Source organism: Passer domesticus, chromosome 1, assembly GCF_036417665.1.
Source record: "Passer domesticus isolate bPasDom1 chromosome 1, bPasDom1.hap1, whole genome shotgun sequence".
Taxonomy (NCBI): domain Eukaryota; kingdom Metazoa; phylum Chordata; class Aves; order Passeriformes; family Passeridae; genus Passer; species Passer domesticus.
In genome coordinates this window covers 50671068-50693182 of record NC_087474.1, presented here as the reverse complement: position 1 = coordinate 50693182, position 22115 = coordinate 50671068, and the positions used below count along the sequence as shown (strand labels likewise).

Genomic DNA, 22115 nt, shown 5'->3' with positions numbered 1-22115 from the left:
TTTTTTACATCCAAGATAAATTCATCTAGTAATGAAAACATTCATGGGATGCAGGAGAAGCAACAGCTATTAATGATGATGTATTTGTGATAAATCTCTTAATTAGCACTTACAGTCCTGTGTGAATATCCCATGAACAGTTACAAGGAAGAGTAGATAGTGGAAATCTCTAACAGAGTGAAAAGTGCTGAGTGTTACAGTTCTAGCACAATCTGTGTTCTAAGAAACTAAGAAAGTGTTTATGGAAACTAGCTACAGGAAAGCAGCAAATGAAAAGTAGTGACAAGATCAGTGGAGAAATCATCCTCTGGTCTCTTCTGCACAGATAATTTATTCCTTCAAATAAACCTGGGCTTCCTGTGGGAGAAACTTCTTTGAAATAGAGGATTTTTTTGTATTTTATTTTATTCTCTTGTGGATGCAGGCAAGCAAAACTCTTGAGCATGTCTTTTACACACAAATTCTTAATCACGATAAATAAAATCAGATAGGCCTATTTATAAATATATGGCCTCTGAAGCCCTATGAGTATTCAGTGAACACTTTGTTAAGCAAGAAACCAAGGTTTTATATCAAAAGAAATGAAGAACAGTTGAATCATAAAAGTCAACTAAATGTCCCAAGCAGCAAAAATAGTTCCACAAATTTTCTTAGGAGAATGCATTTAAGCTTTATTCTCCTGCCCTGTCCTGTCCTATGCTCATTTTACATGCTCTTGCAAATACAAAGTCACTAGTTAGAAAGTCAAAACTGTAGGCAAAATCTCTCATTGCTGAGACATTGATGTCTGAGGCATTCAACAGCTTCTCCTGTTAATGCCAAATGCATTATGAAGAAACAACTTCAATACATGTCATGCTCTCAGTTAACAAATGAACCTTGGAAAAGCTGTCAATTAGGGAATATCAGATTGCATAGCTTAAGTCTATTTGATTGTTTGTAGAGCAAGAAGAAAACCAATCCAATATTATCTGCCTTCTCAGGGTGTCCAGCTTCACGTGGTGATGAGCCATGTATATATGTGTAGTGGTTGTGAATGCTTGCCTGCCAAATTCAGAGGTGTAACAAATTCAAGCTTGATAAGCTTTTAGCTATGCAATATGCCATCCACCTCTCTCTCACAGCACGGAGGGAGGAGGAAAGGAAGAGGAGAGCTGCAAGTACAAGCTCTCTCATTGTGTGATTACAGATATTGTGGATCATGAAGCTGATGATGAGTGAGAGATGAAGGGGTGGGACTGTCTGAGCCCAATGAACGTACATATTGCTGCTCAGAGGTGCTGGAGGAGAGGAGCAAACTACCACATTAATCAATCAGTAAAGGAATATGAAAAGCAGATGAGAAGGTAGCTAGCCCCACAGAGAACTTGATTAAGTTCCATATTCTCAAAGTCTGTGTCTAACTACTACCAGGTTTGCAATTCCTATTTTATGACAATCTGGCCCAGCTTGCAGGTAGGGAATCACTTCAGTAGAAATTTATGCAGATAGCTGTCTTCCTGTGCTCATGAAATAAATCTTTAAAACAAAAGATGCCTACACCAGAGGCTCACCAATATCTAGGATTTTATCAGGAATCTTTCAATGTCTGATACTTCACAAAAATCCCAGTTCACACGTTCCAGTGATTATGTGAGCACAATGATTTTCTTCCCTAAAAGGACATTTTCTATCACTCAGTTGTTAAGAGAATTTCAAATAGGGAGCCTAAATGGCTAAAGCCAAGTCAGAAGGTAGGTGAATGGGAATATTGAAATGCAAATAATTTTTTTAAAAAAACCTTCTCAACTGTCAGGCCAAACTTATGTTTTAGGGATTGGTTCAATAATATAATAGAAATCAGTTTCTAAGGCTTTTCTTTAAATAAATCAATAAGGGATCTTAATATTACTGGGGATAGTGGGAGCAGAAAAGGGAAATGAATGTTGGGAAAATACAAGCAAGCAAACAAATTACAAATAACCCACTCATTTTTGCCAAAAAATGTTAATCAGCCAGTGCATTTGTACAGTAAAGCTCTAAATTCAAAGCACTGTGAACCTGTCATGAGGGAGATTCAGTTTCCAAGCTTATCTCCAATTTTTTGAGTACAGATCTCTCACCCAAGCAAGATGGAACTGATGTTTGCAGGAGGAAGGGAGGATCAGAACTTGTAATTTGCAAATACAAGTAATAATTTGTTCTATTTAAGTCTGTGTGATTAAAGCAATAATTATATATTGTCACTTAAAATATCAAACTGTTTTCAGTTTCTGCAGAACTCAAATTTCCAAAACTAAGTTTAAAAAGAAAACTGAACTTTGACTAAATAAATTCCTCCTTATATTTTTTTTGCCTCTGTAGGAGGTAACTGAAATGTTTTCACATTTAACTTAAGAATCAAATATTACCATGTTTGAATGTTCCTGGTGATGAAAGAATGACAAATAATACAGCCACATCGATTTTTATCTTATTAAGTCAGTTTTGAAAAACATTGATCAATCTTCAGCATTGATTTTTTTCCTTCATTTTGTTTTGATGCTGGAAAATAAAATCAATTTTTGAGTTCAGCAATAAGAAGAAAATGTCAGAAGATATTTTTAAGAATGCTTTATCCACATAGGTTAAACTTTTCCTTTTGATTCTAATGCCTTGTGTTATAAGAAAGCATTTAAGAAGTCGTGGTTAAATATACACCCACTCCAACACTCTTTTTTGCTGAGGAGAGACCTAAATACATAGTTGTTATTTGCCACATCCAGCTGAAATGAATAGAAGTCTGATTGCCAGGAATTCATACACCTAACCCCATTCAAGGTTGTGAGATGCTAAAATCCTTAGTCAAAATTCTGCAAGCTGAATGCACATGAACAGCATCAAGACAAAAGTGGTAGCTTCCCTACGTGCTTGTATACCCCAGTACAAAGAAAATGACTTCTCCAAGTGCTCTTCAGACCATCTTGAATAGATGTGTTACAATAAATGTACACTCTAAAATAGATATCAAGGAACAAAATGTTATGAAAGAGAGACAGAATGGGGACTAATCTTCAGTAATGCATTCTGAAGGGATCTGAAGGAGGGAAACCTGGAACTTGTCAGGCTGAAGCTAAACACTGAGGAGTGGCATAAAGTCAGTTAACAAGATGCTGGGGAAGGATAAGGAATTAAAATTAAACTTTGAAAAACAAATTAGGAAAGATATAGTAAACAGATCTTGGAAACTGCTAAGTAACTAGGACATGTGAAAGGTAATGGGGAAGGAAAAGAAAAAGGAATGAGTTACCAGATTGAAGAACAAAGCAAATTTATTCTGATTTAAAGAAAACAACTGAATAATGTCATTACTAGAAATAATTAATTTTCTAAAAGGTGTACTTTCACCCATGCTTGCTGTGAGATCTGGGACTGCAAAGAAACAGGATTTTTGGAGATCTGGCCAACTGCTCTACGATGCCTCCTCCACTATCTAGATCTTGTTTTCCATGATCTTCTGATAAAACATCTTTTTTATACCAGATTTATTTCTATGATACTCCATAGATGGCAGCACACACCTGAAAGCAACAACAGCAGCAAACACCCAAATACAGATGTCATAGTGTTACCCAGGGAAAAGGCAAAGACCACAATCTGTTTTAGTACATAAACATCTGGGTGCAGAAAATGGTATACAGAAAGAAGACTTAGGAAATGGGTGGTAATCAACACAATCACCAAAGAAAGCAGCAGAAGGGAGGAAGAGAAAAGGAACGAGGATGAAACAAAGCTGAGAACATTTACGTTTAAAATCAAATATGACTGGCAATAAAGTAAAAACAAAGTTCCAGAAATATTTCTACTAATCATTAGTTGTGTAAGAGCTTGACTTAAAAATAATAAAAGCTTTTAGGCTGAGATTTTGAGCAAGACAAATACAGCCAATTTTTTCTAAAAGGATGTGCTTAAGAAGACCTGTTTTGTTATAATCCTAAAAATATCATCAATTGTCTTTTCACACAAATACACACAGTGCCAAATAGCTATTATGTGAATACTATTCAGAGAACATTTTCTGAGCCAACCAGCCTTTTGCTTGCTGTTGAAAATAAAAGTATCCACAGTTCCAGCAAAAACTTGTATGTCTAAATGCTCTCATATGTCATATCAATGACTGCTTACACACATAGAGAAAAAACAGTAAATTTATTATACTTCAAAATAATATTGAAAACTGTTGGACCCAATCCTGCCAATTGCTACTATCAAAGCTTAGATTGTTCCTGTGCTGAAATGGACAGACTTCAGTGTATCAATTATTTGCAAGACAAAACCTATACCAAGGCTACCCTTCAAGAGGGGCACTTCATTAAAAAAATTACTTTACAGTTAATAAAATCCCATGTAGGTAAGACAGAATATATTATAATCATCATTAGACCCAATTAATGAACACATCTGTTTCAAACCAATTTATGATAAGGGTACAAAGGAAATCCTTGCGGAGGTGAGTGCCAGTAAACTGAAAAGAGTTACTATACCCTGAGGTTATACATTTAAATAGTTGCTACTGTATATCTAATGTACAAATTATCCACAGAGAATAAATGATTCCAGAATTTCCCACATTCACACATGAACATCTACAGTTCTAGCAAAAACCAGCCTGAAAGAACACTTCTCATGTCTCTGAGCACAGGGAGCAAATCTCTTGTTTGTCCATCACTTGTAGAAGCATAAGCCTGTGAAACAACTCTCTATCTTCTGCAGTCTGGTCTATATGGGTGGCAAAACCCCAGCAATCACAGGTGCAAAAAATGTGAAAGTACACTTCCCTCAGAATACTGCAAGCAGTTAAAAATGACAGCAGCATGTGTGCTAACATGCACACAAATAAAGGGATGAAAACATTTTTTCAACCTAAAAAGATATCTGGGAATACAAAAGATACTTTAAAAGGGAGTTTCATTAGTTTAATTCCTTTTCACAGACATATCTTAAAGATTGACAAATGCCATAAATACTAATTCTTGTTTTACTCTGAACACCACCAAAAATAGAAACTCATTCTGTTTAAACTTCCAACTTGCAAACGAAATTCCACAACATTTTCTCCAGTTTTCCACAAATCATTGCAAAAAACACCACAATTACAGAGTGAAACTACAATAATCAAGAAATTCCTGGTCTTTTCTAAATTCAAGCAAGACTTGGACTGGCCCAGTGTGACATTTTATCCTTGAGCTTGTGCATTTGGTGCCCTATCCTCACCAGGCTCATCATTATAGGTTTAATTAGCATTTTTAGTGATGCCTTAAAAAAATCAGAACCATTTCTTTATATCCGTTTATGAGACTACAGAGTATAATAGATTGCAGATAAGAGTGAAAAGTAGACAAGCTGCTGAAGATTTCATATTGCCTGTATAATTATTATGCAGTGTTGCAGTTAAATTGTCAGCCTAGAGGGGCCTTTACTAAGGGCACTAATACTCTGCAATTCTTAAGTGATAAAAATGCAGCATAATCTTTTTCATTATGAATCAGTTCATAACAAATTTAGTGTCACTGCCCTTCCTTTTTTTGTGTATTTCTACAGGAGAAGAGTCTGTAGGATCCGTTCTATCTAGACTATATTATCTTATTTTTCTGGGTATTAGAGAAGTGTGTGAATTAAAAAAAGACAGGGTAATGTTCACCTAACTTGTGGTAAGAAAAAATTTCTTCTTCTTAGAACTGAATCACTGACTGATACAGAAAGGCACCTTTATGCTACGTAAGAATACACAAAATGCAAATCTGTTTATCTGTTCCCAGGAGTCTTCCCAGGCAAACTGGCAAATCTCTGTAGCTCTCCTACTCCCAACTCTCACTTGGAAATCTTCTATACTGCATAAATAAGAAGAATGATCAACAGGCCAACAAAAAAGAAGGTAATCAACACCTTCTTTTAGTTTCTTGAACTTCTCAGTCCTGTACTTCTTAATCCCTAGGATGCCTTTTTAAAAAAATGTTTTATACAATGACAGCAAATCATGAGCCCACAAATCCTCTCATATACCATCATCCTTTTAGTAGAACTGGCTTCATATTTGGAGGTTTCATGTTAGGATTAGGGCTTCATAAAAGCCTGGCCTGTCTGATTTCTTCAGTGCAAACAAACTGATGAACAGAATTCCTTTCATGGAAGGGGGGAATCTCACAAATGCTCTTTGCTCCCTTTTGTTTCTGACCGTAACTTTCATAACCCTCTAGGAAGAAGGATAGAGGCTGGAAGTAGCAAAGAATGAACTTAGGAGACAATTTGGCATTCCTTCTTGATTTCTGCTACAGGAAGAAATAATTTGCTGTTATTATAAAGACATTCATCAACCTAGGATAAGAAACCATATCTACTTCCAGTAAACAGGAAAATGGCTTCTGCTTTGTAACAGGCAGCTTTGAAAACATGTTATGCCCCAGATCTGGTGCTAGCAATGATTGACTAATCCTTTCTTCAATGACTGATTGTATGACTTCTTTCTACAGCTGTGAAAATCAAAGATGTATTGCTCAGGTCAAGAAGAACAAATATAATTAAAGAAAATTCAAGCTGGCCATTCAAATGTATTTTTTCCCTCTTTTTTCCCCCCACAATTCTTCTTTTCTCTCGTATAGCTCAGCAGTCAGTTGGAGATTACAGTTCTCACAAAAATCTATTATTTTGTTGAAGGATGGTGGTGGGGGAATGGGATATTGTACTGCTCAGAACTTCTGGCTGGTGACCGGTGACCAGTGGTGTTCTCCAGGGCTTAATTTTAGGGCCAGTTCTGTTCAATATTCGTATCGATGACTTGGATACAGGAGCTGAATGCATAGGTAGTAAGTTTGAAATGATGAAACTGAGAGGTGCTGTTGGCTGTCTCAGGGAACAAGAGGCCCTGCAGCAGTATCTGGATAGATTGGAGCACTGGGCAATCATCAATGGCATGAAACTGAACAAGTCAAAATGCTGGATTCTGCAGCTGGGATGGAGAATGCCAGACATGAGACTAAACGGAGAGGAGTGAGTGGCTGGAGAGCAGCCCTGCAGAAAGGGATCTGGGGGTGCTGGTTGACAGGAGGCTTGACAGGACTAAGCAGTGTGTGTGCCCTGGCAGCAAGGAGGGCAAACCCCGTCCTGGAATGCATCAAACACAGCAACACCGACTGGTCAAAAGAGGTGACTGGATGATCACCTCTGTATTTAGTGCTGGTGCAGCCCCATCTTGAGTAGCATGTGCAGTTCAATTTAAGACAGATAAGAAGATACTCAAATGTGTCCAAAGGAGGTCACCAAGGTGGCAAAGGGCACAGCAGACATGTCCTTGAGGACTTTGTGTTTGTCTGGATTGGAGAGAAGGAGGCCAAGAGATGACCTCACTGCCCCCCACAGCTTCCTGAAAAGGGGCAGTCGAGAGGGAGGTGGTGAGCTCTTCTCTCTGGCACCCAGTGCTAGGACATGTGGGAACAGCTAAAAGCTGTATCCATCAGGGGAGGGTCAGACATGACATAAGCAAATATTTTCCTTACCCAAAGGGTGGTGAAACCCTGGACCAGACTTCCTTGAGAAGTGGTCAGTGCCCTGTGCCTGTCAGTCTTGAAGAGACATTTGGACAATGCCCTTAAAGCTATGCTTTAACTTTTGGTCAGTCCTGAAAGCAGTCAGGTAGTTGGACTAGGTGCTTGATGTGGGTCCCTTCCAGCTGACCTATTCTACTGTATTATAATAAAATTCTTTAAATTCACTGTCTGGGAATAAAACAGAACTTGAGCCCATGAAACAGGGGACCACAGCAGAACAAGTCTATACCAAATACAGAGTAGTATAATGCAAGATGAAAAGCACTGACAAAAAACCCATAAAATGAGGGTCAACAGAATGACAGGATGATGTTAAAACTCATGGCTCACCCTCACAAAAGCAGAAAGGCTGGAACAAGTAATACTGCCTATTTAGACACTTTGACTCATGCATATTTTCTGTATATGAAAGTTTTCAGTCTCTTTCACACAGTAGAAAGTCAGGATGCATCTTCTGAAAAAGGAACTGAACCCTTCCATAAAACAGCAACTTGCTAGGTCAAACTTCTTTGTAGGCTTTATTAATGAGATAGAAGAATAAAATATCTCACAAAACTATAAAAAAGAATAAAAAACAATCATGAAAGAAAACATATAGCCAAATACCTGAAAAACCTAGAAGCTAAACTATCAATTTCAAGCTATTTAAAATAGTAATAAACTTAATACATAATCAAGGATTGCTTAAAGAATTAGGTGCATTACTCTTGCATACTGGATTTCTTGCCTTCCTAAACTTCTCTAGCTACATTTCCCTCTTGGAAATCATGTGATTTCATTGCTACTCCTGCTCCATGAAATGAGATGCTGTTGGGTTAGTATTAGGAGAGAATTGCAATCAAGACATTAAAGATTTCAGAATAAAAACCGTATTGCTTGCCTGCATTGGTTTAGCATGGCCCGGTTTTGGCAAGGGGGAAGCTACAAGGGGGCTTCTGTGAGAAGCTGCTGGAAGCCCATGATGGTATTTGATGAGGGATCTGTCCAGGTCCTTATCTCAAGCCAAGAACCCTTCATTATATTTTCTCTCTGTCCAGCTGCAGAGGGGAGTGGGAGAGAGGCTTTGGTGGGTACCTGGCATCATGCAAGTATCAACCTACTATACTTACCTCAAACCATTACCAGCCACAAAAGTGGAGTTTTGCAGACCATGAGAACTTCTCACAGAATGGGTCGGGTCAGAAAGGACCACAGTAGGTCATCAAGCTTCCCACTCAAGCAGGGTCATCCTAGAGCACGTGACAGCGGATTACATCCAGACAGTTCTTGAATACTTCCAGTGAGGGAGACTCCACAAGCTCTCTGGGAAATCTGTTCCAGTATTTGATCACCCACATAGTAAAGAAGTTCACTCCTGTATTCTGGTGGAACTTTCTGTGCATCAGTTTCTGTCAGTTGTTACCTAACAACTTCTATTTCTCTAAGAAATCTGTGCAGCAGCAGGGGAAGATGTTGGAAAATTCTTTTAACTTCAGCACAATAGTGTATAATCCCTATTCTCATAATTAATGCTTAGTTTTTACCATACAGTGCTTAGTACAAATACCAGAGATTAATGTGGCCTTGTGCTAACTCTCTACATCTGTGACTAATAAGTCTTGTGCCAGCCAATGCTTCTTATTTACTTATATTAGCGATCAATATGTACTAGCAGATATCTTAGCTTTTAGAAAAAAATCAGATTGTGTGTCACAACAAAACATGGTAAAGGAAATACATTACAACCTCATCCCATATTTGAAACAGTCTCAAAGAGAAAAGATTAATCAGAAGATCCAGAACCATATTTAAATAAGTCCATGGAATTAACTAGTATAAATACAGTTGAGGAAATGCAATGAGTATGTGTTAATTTCAGGAATATAACCTGGGCTGTTGAGTTACTAGGCATGTACGCCTTGAGGAGAATTCCCCATGCATCCAGCCCTGTTAGTAGTAATGTTGTCTTTCTAACCTAGTAAATTGGTCAGAGAGTTTCTTTCCTGGTTTCTGGTGACACTGCTGCCTCTTGTCCTAGTGCTTGGCACCACCAAGAAGTGCCTGGCTCCATCCTCTTCACATGCTCCCTTCAGACACTTATAGGCATTGATAGAGCTGGGGGTTATTCTTCCCCAGGCACAGGACTCTGCAATTGCCTTTGTTGAATTTCAGACAGTTCTTCTTTGCCTCTCTCTCCAGCCAGTTAAGATCCTTCTGAAAGGCTGCACAGCCCTCTGGGGTACTGACCACTTCTCTCAGCTTTGGGACATCACTGAACTTGCTCAGCCATTGATGGATAACTTAAGCAGTTCTGTGCTAGTACTGAACCCTGGGGACACCACTAGTGACAGACCTGCAAACAGACCCTGTGCCACTGATTGCAACCCTCTGTGATCTGCTGGTCTGTTTCAATTGATCTCACTGTTCACTCATCCACACTTCCTGAGTTTGTCTATGAGGATGCTGTGAGAGACAGAATTGAAATTCTTGCTGAAATCAAAGTAGACAATATCCACTGCTCTCCCCTCATCCATCCAGGTCCTGGTCTCATCACAGAAGGCCATCAGGTTGGTCAAGCAGAAGTTCCCTATAGTGAATCCATGCTGACTACTCCAAGCACTTTCTGGCACCCATGTGGATAGGCATAGTCTCCAAAATGAGGTGCTCCATCACTGACTGGTCAGTTGCTCCCTGGGTCCTCCTTCTTGCCCTTTTTTGAAGACCAGGTTGACTTGTTCTTACTTCCAGTCCTCAGGTATCCCTTCTGATCTCCAGGGTGTTTCAAAGAACATTGTAATGGTGTCTGCCAGCTCTCAGTGCTCGTAGATACATCCTGTCAGGTTCCATGACCTTGTGGATGTCAAGTTGGCCTAGGTGTTCTTTAACCCAATCCTCCTTGACGAAGGGAAATTTTCTACTAATAAAAAATAGATCGTCTACAACAAATATCTGAGGACTACACATGGTACAAAAAGGAATTTGAAGGTGCATTTTTGTCTGGTTTTAAAAGAACTAGCTAATTATTGGGAAAAGGAAGTGGAAAAGGTGGCTGCCAAATCTTCGGTAGTAGACATTTAGTATTCTCTTAAAAATACATGTCTATTTCTTAGTGTTGATTTTGGATGCTCAAATATTATCCACTTAACTCCTCAATTTAAATTACACATTATGATGAATGAAATGCAATACATACAGCTGAATTAATTTCCTCATGTTTGTGTATGCTTATGAACATTTCAGCCAAATTTCATGCATTGAGAACTATTTATGATAACAGCCGTCTTCATTATATAAGGCAACTAAGCTTGGGCATCTGTCAAGGTATCTATCCATTTGTTCATGTCTCCATCTAATTTATGGAAAAATCTAAACCTACCTTCTGCCTGTTTAGGCTGTCATCCTTTGTCCTGTCACAAAAACTTTTGTTAAAATGTCTCTCTCTACCTTTCTTATAAGACCTCATATATAGAAAACACCACAAGAAAGTCTTGCCAGAGCCTCCTCTAGGGAGAGCTGAACAACCCTAACTCTCAGCCTTTTTCATAGAAGATATATGCAGAAAGCCATTTAGTTCAATATGATCTGAAAACATCTAATGAGGAAGAAAGTTTTGAACTAGAACTTTTCTCTCCAAGCTAATTGAAAGCTATTTTTTTTAATTAATAGACAACTAAATTTTGCGAGGACTCCGTAACATCACAGCAATGAGAGAGCAAAAAAATATTTCATTACTCTCAAGTTTTTCCTGACTTTTCATTTCAGAAGATCAGGTTTAAAACTATCTGGAGTATATTGTAACGTTGACTTGATCTAGTGAATTTCAATAAAAGCATCTCTAAAAAAAACAACAAAAAACCCCCCTAAATATTTTAAATGTGTTATCTTAGATTTTGAAACAGGCAGAAATAAATAGTCCTGGATCACAATAACCAGCCCTTGTGCAGACACTCATGGTCACAACAGGATTTGCAGAGGGACCCTTTCCGAAATCAGGGTAAGCAAAGATTACTGTTTCTTACAAATGAGAAGCTCAGGACATGAAGCTCTTCTGAAAGATTTTTATGATGTGTGTCTTAGTCCCTCCCCGATCTCCAGCCACTCTTCCTACTCAGCAAAGCCTAAAGAATCTGATTCTTAACAACCATGACTTGAGACCAGCTGTAGAGAAGCCTACAATGCTTCACTGGAAGGACAGACACTCACATAACCCTCCAGATAAAAAACAACCACTTTCATGTTTTCTTCAGGAGGTTTTGGGGAAAAGGTCAGACTCACTCCTGACAGGGCACCAGAGTGGAAAACATTCCTGTATGCTTTCACAGGCCATTGCTGGCTGCATTACACCACTTAGAGAGCTGGGGACATGGAGCCATCACCAGGAAGCCTTTGCACTGAGGTGACCAGAATGAGCTCCAGCAGCTCCTGCCACAGGCCAGGCTCTGCACAAACACAAAGCAACAAGACACTTTCCCATTTAAAACAGAAATTAAAGCCCTACAGTAGAGATACAAGACAGGAACTGACTTATGACAGGCAGGTGTCAATCACCACAGCACTACAAAACCTTTCAATGGCTGTCTCTCCAAAAATTAATAGTTAACAATCCCTGGATGGCACTTTAGGAGGGCTGAAGATAGATAATTAGCCACAGGTATTAGCTACATGTTCTGGTTACAGGGCCAAGCATAGTGGCAAGACGAAACCAGAGAAAAATAATCTCAAGAGAAATCATCCATTTCTTCTGGGGTGTTTTGGTCTTTATTAGCAGGAAACCAAATGGAGACGAATGCAGAGTTTCAGACTTTGTTGAAGACTATACTTTGTTGAAGACTATACTGGTTAGTCAATATGGCCAAGAAATATTAAGCACATCAGATTTTTAAAATGCCCTTAAGACAAAGAGAGAAACATAAGATGTTTTAAAGTGTAATTCACCTCGACTGGTGGGGAAAATAGTGTGTTTTTGTTAACAGACTATAAAACAGGCACTCCCGATTTCTTTTGGAAGTGAATGGAAGACAACCCCTCTCTAACCTGGTATTACTCTAACAAAACACTTATCCAATGAAATAAAACCTATACATTGAATCAATGTAATCATTTTAAATAGTAACAATATCTTTGGTTAGTTACTTGAGAACCACTTGCTTAGATAATTACTGAATATATAGAATAGATGAAATGCACAAGGAGGTTTTATATGGACACTCTGTGAAAGAATATTTAAATATAAATAATATCAATAAATAAGGCAAGCTAATTTGGCTTTGCTTTAGCATGGCTAATGACAAAATTGTTAGCTAATATGTTCCTTCATTCACTTGGGGTTGCACTCTTCTGTATATTGTACAATATGTTACTAATCTAAATTACTTTTGAAATTTCAGCTTAATTTAGAAGATATATCTTGTTAAGGCCCCAAAACCATGTCATTTCAACTAAGTAAAATGAAACATTAATAGATTAATTTATCATTTTTTTTTTTAAATGAAGTTAATCAGAAGTCAAATCTGAGATTACATAGCAGGAAATGTTAGTGTCTGGACAATAAATGCTTATGTTCTTGTCTTAGCTTGCAGATACAATGACTTTTGGAAAAGAACTATTGATGACTATGTTCAAATGTGAACAACTTGTACAAAACATAACAAATATTCTTGGTCCTCATCTCCATTTTACACCAAGAAACTGTAACTTGACTTTTTGGGATACAAGGAAGAAAAAAACCCCCAAAACCTCAAAAAACAACAGGTATGTCTTCTGAATTCATACAGCCTATTTTTCTCAATTTCTTCTTCTCTCCTTTTCCTTTCTTAGGATAGCTTCAGGACAGCAACTTATCAGCCTTAAGGACTAATAAATTCCATTTTAACATCAGTGTTTTCTGTTAAACTTCAAGAAAATATTTTTGATGAAGGTGAGTCTTCTCAGTAGTGGTGAGTGAGAAACCATGTTACCTCTTTGCTCTCAGCCACCTGTGACTCCTCAGAAGTCCTGAAAATGGCAAGAGGGCATCAAAACCCAGTGAATTTTCATTTTCTTTATTCAAATACTTCCCTTGTCTGTTGGTAAAGACATTGTAAAAGCCCATGAATATACATATTTAACTGCATCAGTCCTGTTTTCACAGCTGGTCTTTAAGTGCCATGCTAAATTTTATCCAAAATTCACAAATCTTCAATTTTAGCTAAGTTACCTTTTGGTAGTGAAACTGGAGATGCAGTTGTTTCCCCCATCTACTTTATGTCAGTCTATCTGGAAGCTTGAACTTAGATTTCATGCAGAAAGAAAACAATGAAGAATTCAGATGTCTGAAATGCTTCCCATTGCAAATACAAAAAGAGACAGCAGAAATTTCAAACCTGACTGTGTTAAGTAAGATTACAGAATTTAAAGCAGAGTTTATTGGGGCATCAGAAGTTTTGGTGGTAGCAGAACTTTTATCCAACTGGAGTGAAACTGCTGGCAAACAAGAATGATAAAGCTTTTGAGAATTTAAATAAGAGTGAGAAAGAAGGCTGACAGGTGCTAAGGAGCACTCAGGTCAGACAAAGACATCTGCCAGAGACTTCAACAACATAAAAGTAACTTTGAATCCAGTAGTGGAGGACAAGACAAAAAATTAGAGTTGAAATGAAGGAGGTGCAAGCTGAAATCATAGAAGTAATTTACATAGAGAAAAAACATCTGTCAGGATTAAAAAAAAAAAAAATTAGCATTATAATGAATTTAAATAAAAGTCCACTACATGTGATGTCGTTTTGGCATGTATAAAATAAGAGAAAACTTAAAGGGGTTAAAGCTGTAAAATAGAAAAAAACTGTGAAAACACCCATACATACTAATAGGGTTTTACTATTGACAATTTACTGTATGTTTACTGTAATATTTTTTTATTCATTTTTTTTAATACTGTGGAATGTCTCCATACTGGGATCCACAGTGACTTGAGCACACACAATAAATTCCTTCTGGACAAAATTAAACTGGAAGATCTCTTCAGAAGGGCACCTAAAGCACTCTACTCACCAATGGGCATTCACAGAATCACAGACCCAGACTAGGACAAGTCTGAAATAAAAGCCTGAAAAGTGTGCAATGTGGACACCAGACACCATAAGGTGTTTCAATACTAAGAGCCTCCTTCTACTGGTCTGCACTGCTTTTTATCAGAGAAACAGGGTCTGGAAAGGTCTAAAACAGGAGTGAATAATAGAGGCTAACACAATATGTCTCCATAGAAAGTGACAAACTATTACATTGAGCAAGATTTTGGAAAGCAAATTCTTGAAACAACTTGCTGTCCTTGGCAACAATTTTAAAATGCTGTACAGTCACATGATACATTCTATGAATGCTGTTTTTTTATCTTAGTATCTTTTACAGAAAACAGGCATGCAACAAAATTTCACCTCAGGATAAATTCTTCTTGAGTAGAAGATATTTATTTAATTATTATATTTATTATAATACAACGGAGAGATTAAGAACTGCAAAAATTTTACTTTTTAACTCAAGACAGAAGATATTGGTCCAGCAGATGCCAGATAAAATTCTGGGTCCAAACAATTTGGTTCTGGCTGTGTGGAAGGACCTGCCATGCTCTGGCAAGGAAGAAGGGCACTTTGGAGGAGCTGTTGGTTGAGGAACCTGCTGAGGGTATTTCCAAATATAGGTCTGTTACCACCAGAGAATATTTAGGCTACTTGACAGGGTTAGAAACAGCAAACAATCCACATTCCCCCCAGTTCCAAACTGAAATGTAAGCTTCTCAACACAAAATTAAAAAAAATTGCGCCATTTCGTGACTTGCTTACAAGTTAACAAATGCAATTCACACATTGTATTTGTGCTCTATTTGATCTCTCTCATCCTCTCCATATAAAAAACTTTCTTCCCAAAAAACAAAGTGAAACAAAAAAAATATAATGACACACAGAAAAATCTCCAGTAATACATCATTAGATCTGCAATCTCTCTGCTGCATAACGTGGTTTCTGTCAAATTTATTACTAAAGCCATGCATGGCTACTAAGACGTTGCAAAAAGTAAACACTGTAGTCTTACTTACAAGTGTATATATAGGTTTAAATAATACAATTACTGTTATTCTACATTCCAAGTTTAACTAAGGAACTGATAAATAATCAGATTAAAGAATAAATAAAGAGTTTCTTGTTTACTAAACTTCTACCCTCTCCTTTTTTTCCTGAATTATAACTATATGAGTTTCTTCATTTCAAATATAGCATACATAGTACTGACTTGTTCTAGAAACAAACACACTCTTGTCTTAGGAAATGGTTATACATATGTGCAGGGGAAGAAAAAGGCAAATATGGTACAATCAAAAAGTTCAAGTCCAACCTTAAATCCAAGCTTTCCCCAAACTTTCAATCCTAAAATACAGTTTTGGTTTTCTATTACTCCCAAACGTGACTCATGATGGAAACATGCTCTCAGATCATCACAGGAGAAATGTCTAGAAGATACTTACATCTATTGTAGTTCTAGAGTAAATTAATGAAACACAAAAGTGGGGAAAATGTCATTGCTCCAGATTTCCATGCACAAAAATAAAGTAGACATTTCTGTCTTACTGCTTCCATACAACCTCTTTCCTTATCTGCTGGGTGTATCAGTAGTCCTTTCATTTCTTTAAACAGCTGCTGAAACTGAAACAACATCTGAATTAGAGACTGCCTTGAAATTTTCTGAGATGATGGACTGCTTTCAGTTTAGTCATTACTCATAAGAGACAGCTCTGAGAACCCATCAGCATCTGGGAATTCCAGCTATATACCTAGTGGTGATTCTGTTTTTCAAAGGGGTTAATTTTCCATACATCAGAATTACTAGCTGCTTCATTGCTTATGCCCTTCTCCACTTGCTGTCTTTGCAGTTACAGACTGTGTAATCATTAACTTTTTCTCCACAATACATAAGTAGTAGACAGTTTCTCATCAGAGCAACTACTATTTTAGTAATGAATCCGAAAAAAATCCAGGTTTGGTTTTTTTTTTTTACCTTTTTTTTTTTTAACTTTAATCCTGGAAAACAAAGAAAGAACAAGATCTAACAAAAACATAAATTTGAGTTATTACCCCTAACCTAGAGCTACTGCAGATACATCCAAAAGAAATGTGGCAGTAGTTAAAGTTTCATGCTCAAAGCAGCAAGTTTCCTTTCAGGATATTGCATCTTATACTCCTAATGGGTGAAGTAAAAAAATGCCCCTGTGTTTCCTGATGTCTGCAGCTGAGGCAGCCTTAAAAACACCCTAAGTCTGGAGATTTTGTTTTAAATACCAAGCACTTTGGGCACAGTTGTGATGCCCAATCTTTTTCTTTTCTGTGCTTGTGTACTTTGTGTCAATACGTGTAAGTGTATAGATAAGAATTAAATATTTTCAAACTCCATATCTCATTTGCATGTTCAATGAAATGTCTATGTAGCCAAAATTTAGGTTTGTTTTTAGAATCAGAAGACTCAGAAAGAGCTGCAAGTAAATGCTTGCCTACCATACATTACTATGAACTGTTCCAACTGTCACTGAGGGTAATGTCATCTACAAGTTTACAGACTAAACCTCTGGACAACTACTACTGTGCTTTCTACTGGAAAGTTTGTGTACATAAGCAACTTCCCTTTGAAACTTTCCAAAAGCAGACAGATTTTGTGAACAATTGACCTCTTTCCCTACATTCCAAGATCAGAGGTAAATGCATCTAATGGGATGTATTACCTGAAATTATACTGCATATTTTCTGAATCACTTATCTCTCCACAGTTTATGCAGGTATGACACAAAGAACTGTGATCACATGTGATGTTTACTACCATAAATCTCTACATTCCATTGAATAAGGTTGTTTTTTTTTTAATGGATTGTCCAGCTCTGAACATTCAACAGTCCATTCTATAAATTAAGGGTAATTAAATCTGGGAAGAGCAATCTCTCTAAAACCAAAGGGCAACTTTTGTAGTACAACTTTGCTGCACCATGGAGTCAGAGACTGAACTTTTGTCTATATCCCAAAAAGGACATGTGATACATGATACAGTACCAAAATATGATTTTTAAACATTGCAAATACAGTTAAGCTGCAATTTTAAATATTTGAAGATATATGGAATGTCATTTGAGATTCTTATGAAGTCTAAAGCCCTTAAGCATCTGTGTCTTATGAGAAAGATATACATCTATAATCCTATACGCATTGCACACATTTTTAAATACTACTCCCATGATTACAAGAAAAAAAACCCCTTGCTCAGAAAGATAAATTCTAATGTTTTCTAAATTAAAGATAAGCTGCTATGCTGTGTAAAAAGAGGAAATTCTGGTTACATCTTGAACTGGTTCACTGTATACCAGAACAGAGATGTGGGCTGAACAATAATCACAGGTTATGGATGTGTAATGTGAAACACAGGAGGATAATCAGACCACCAGCTGATCACATCTACAGAGCTGAGAGATGAATAACTATTTGCTGTAGGCACCTCTTTATTTGGCGAGGGAGAAATAAGGGTAATTTCTTTTGCTTCCATAATAGAGACTTCCGTCTTTGGTTAAAAAAAATGGGTGACTGTAAGACTGAGAGGCTGGAGAGCAGCCAAAGGTAGAGTTTACTATAGGAATTATTAAGATAAGCTTGCCCAAAATTTTAAAGTATTTTCTGCCTCATAGGTAAACAGAACATTGCTATTGTACTTCAAGAATTTCTTCTTCATTGCTGCCTTCATATCATCATGCAAAAACATTTCAAGATATTTCCAAAAATGCATAATCTCTTAACACTGCCATCTGCAGAGCCAGAACAAAACGAACAAATGTGTTCTGACTTTGTGAATGAAAGATTCTATGTTTCAGTGACTAGACTATGCAGTAAATGCCCATTAACCATCCATCTGATCATGTTTAATTTTCAGAATTTCTGCAAAAACCTCATTTATGACTTGTGCAAATTACTGACATGCAGTTGGTCCCGGTTTATGTGACTAGTATTGCATGTAGTTATGTAGCACAACTAACACCCAGCAGACTATAGGCCAAATCTTCATTTCATTGCAAGACAACATTTTACTATACATTTAGATGCCTGAAAGATAGGGAGTTTCTTTCCTTACTTCCACAGAATTATCCAGCAATCATGGGTTTGACTCACTACTGAAATACGCTGCAGAGACTTCAGCAAACTTGAGGAGAATGAGGAAATTAATGCATCGTAGACCCTTACAGGGCACTTACATTTCTACTTTTGGCAGCCCCTGCCTAGCCCAAAGAAGAGTTGCTCATTGTTTTTGATTTAAAACCAAAATCTCCCTCCCTCAGAAAAGTCTTCCAGGGATCCCTGCATAAACAAGAATGTCAGCTGATATGTGGAAAAGCATTCAATCCCTTCCCACTTTCAGATTAGCTATTATTAAGGAGAGGCTGAAAACAGGCACTCCAGGAAGCTTTTTCTGCAGCTGCCTAAAGATCAGCTCCACAATGCCTACCTGATGGGGAGAGCTCCCTTAGCCACTGGAAAATAAGAAATGCAAAACCCCAAACCTACACTGATAAACATGAATGACTATTCACTTTCATACTCAAATAAGATTATTGGTAATTGCCTCTGTGTGCCATGAAACACACTACTGCTGCTGCACTTCCATGCAGAGCATGGGTCTGCTCAGCTTTAATCCCTTGTGTAAATAACTCTTTTGACCCAGGGTTCGCATTCCTAACAAAATCTCTTTCCATTGTCTGAAAAACAGCAGGTTTCATGAAACTATAAGCAAAAGAAGCAAGGAAAATGTCAATCAGCAGCCTGAAAAGATACTTGCTGTCAAGGCAATGCAACATCTCTCACCAGCAGTCACGCGGATTTTGCACGTTCTGTCCACCTCCCACAACATTTTGTCTGTGCTCCAGTGCCCAGAAAGGCTGAGTAAAGGAGCCAACCTTTGTTTTACCAGCAAACAGCAGTCAAAAGCAGACCCTAGGCTGGGGGCCTTTATGAGAAAGCTGTACGTGCAGAGAAGAGGGCCTGATTCACACAGGAAGTAAAAGCACCTGGAGCTCCCTCTCAGGTGAACTCACTGACAGCCACATCACTAATTTTAAACACTAAACCCCCTTCACATCACCCTCTTGGTGTTCTTAAGGCAGTGCCAGCTCTGACTGTGCTTGCCCAGCTCCTTGGGGCTCTTCCACTCTGCTTGTTGCCCACAGCCTGGAGCCATCAGCACCTGACCCAGTGCTGCCAGGTCCCCAAGGCCCTGCCTTCCTGGGCTCATGCCCTGTCCTCTCACATCCACATGGAGAAGCCCAGTTCTTGGGGCTAGGGTTGCCATGTGGCTGGGGTTGTGGAAGGGCTTGGGCTGCAAGGCCCCCCAGTCACCTTCTGGTATCCAGAGAGCCTGAGCCACTGCACCTTGGATGTCTGCTTTCATTTTACTCCTAAGTGAAAAAGCTCATGAAACTGGGACATACAAGGGGGGAAAAACTGCAATTCAAGTCAAACAGAAATAAAGGTCACAAAAAATGATTTGCTTTCTCTACTAGACCAGTCATCAGTGACTAATGGATCATCTAACAGAATATTGCTATTTTATTGAAAAAGGACACCTCCCAAACCATCTTTTATTCATTCTTTGGGAGAAGTTGTTTCATTTTTCCTAATTTTTTAATATTAAAATAAAGGTCAAAAAGGACCATCTCTTGTCAGTTACAAAGTTATTCACCCAAGTCCATTGCATTAATTACAGATTCTATGTACTGTTTGAAATAAGAATGAAAGAGGAAAGACAAATTAATGTGTAAAATGCTTATCTGAAACTTAGATTTCTCTCGAAACTAAGAGAAATGCCTTAAGATGCCACTCTAAGAAAAACAATTTACAAATTGTTTCTTCATATAGTGAAAAGTAACCAGCCAGCAGTATATTGGTATTTTATTGATGGATACAGTAAAAGAACATATAAAAACATTTTCTGTAGACTCATTTACAGGTTTTTCACCCATGTTTCTTCATGTGCTATTTCTTCAGTTGATCTGAGTTCCACTTATACTTTCTAAAAATACTCTTTGTCTTGAAAGGTCTGCCTTGATTAAGACATCTTTACTTTTACTCTGCAAAAGTTAGGAAATCACTTCACCATGCTATAGTAGCAACAGGCGATCTCCCAGCCGGGGAATAATGTGCTCTGACTCCATGATTTCAGAAGGCTGAACAAATGCTTTATTAAACTATGTTATAGTACACTAATACTATACTGAATTACATACTAAAGAGATACTACACTAAAGAGATACTACTAAAGAAAAACACGACACAGCATTGACCCAACTGGCCCATCAATCCAAACAACCATCTTCTTTGCTAAACAATCTCCATAACACATTCCACATGTGCCAAACAACAGGTGCAGCAAGCAGAGATAAGAATTGTTTTTTCTTTTTCTCTGAGCTTTCTCTGCCTTCCCCAGGAAAAGTCCTTGGGAAAGTTGTGCCTGCTGCTCTCCGTGATGAGACCTGTGGCCACTCCATGCCACAACTTTTTTTTTTCTCCCAAACCCCAGAATCAACTAAATTAAAAAGACATACTTCCCCCAAACTCAAGTCCTTGGTACTAAATCTGCAGGTGCCTCAGTTTTACTAATCATTGCAGATGCACTGGAATGCAGAAATTAGCTTTCAGGTCACCATGTACATACCTTCTCTCTTATGCACCACACATTTTAAACATCTGACAACAGTTTTATTTTAGGATGGTTAATCATCCATGAGTATTTACTTATAAAAGCCTGTTTTCAAGGGAACCTAACTAGACCATAAAAATTTGCTTTAGGCAGAGACAAGCACAAAACAGAAGTTAAAGCTTTTAGTTTGTTTCCAGAATAATAAAAACTCATTTGAGCACTCCTAAGTCATTGACATCAGTGGATCCAATAAAAATTGTTTTTACTTTTAAACCAACTTTTGCTAATCAGAGTGTAAAGATGCCTAACCATTCTGATATTTCTTTGAGGTATAATGGCAAAGTCTTGCAGAAAAGGCTTTTCTTGAGAAGGGAGGGGATGCTATTACAAAAGGTTCCTTTTTACAGATCTCACAGAGCAGAGCTGTCACTGGGAAGAAAGTGTGTTGTAGGTCACGCTATAACAATGTTTTTCTTGCACATCAGTGAAAAGTTAGAATAGTGTTTTCAAGTGCGCTCAGTGCCCACCTACTTCTCCTCTCACTAATATTGATGCCTCAGGTTTTAGCTTTTACATTTTTCAGATTCTGTTCTGCTTTAGTGTGTCAGTCTATGTTTCATATTAGGGGATAGTAAGCTCTCTTCACAGAGTAGGTAGACAAAACCATTCCTTCTCTAGCAGGAACCCAAGGACAACTGATTCAGATCTCAGGCCCAAGAGCATAAAAAACAGTGGACTGAAGACAGAAAACAAGAAGGATAGGACTTCATGGGCTAAAGCTGTAGATGGACGTTATCTCCAATATGCTAATGGGCCAATACTTATAAAAGTGTGACACCCTGTGATCGGTCATCCATTTTTGTGGCCATTTTGGGTGTGCTG

At 37.8% G+C, this 22115-nt stretch overlaps 1 protein-coding gene across 8 annotated transcripts in view; it reads right to left on the bottom strand.

The window, feature by feature from the left end:
* The window catches only part of TPK1 (thiamin pyrophosphokinase 1), a 303903-nt gene that overhangs the window by 63545 nt on the left and 218243 nt on the right, over positions 1 to 22115 (bottom strand). The gene's annotated exons all lie outside the window — the stretch shown is intronic.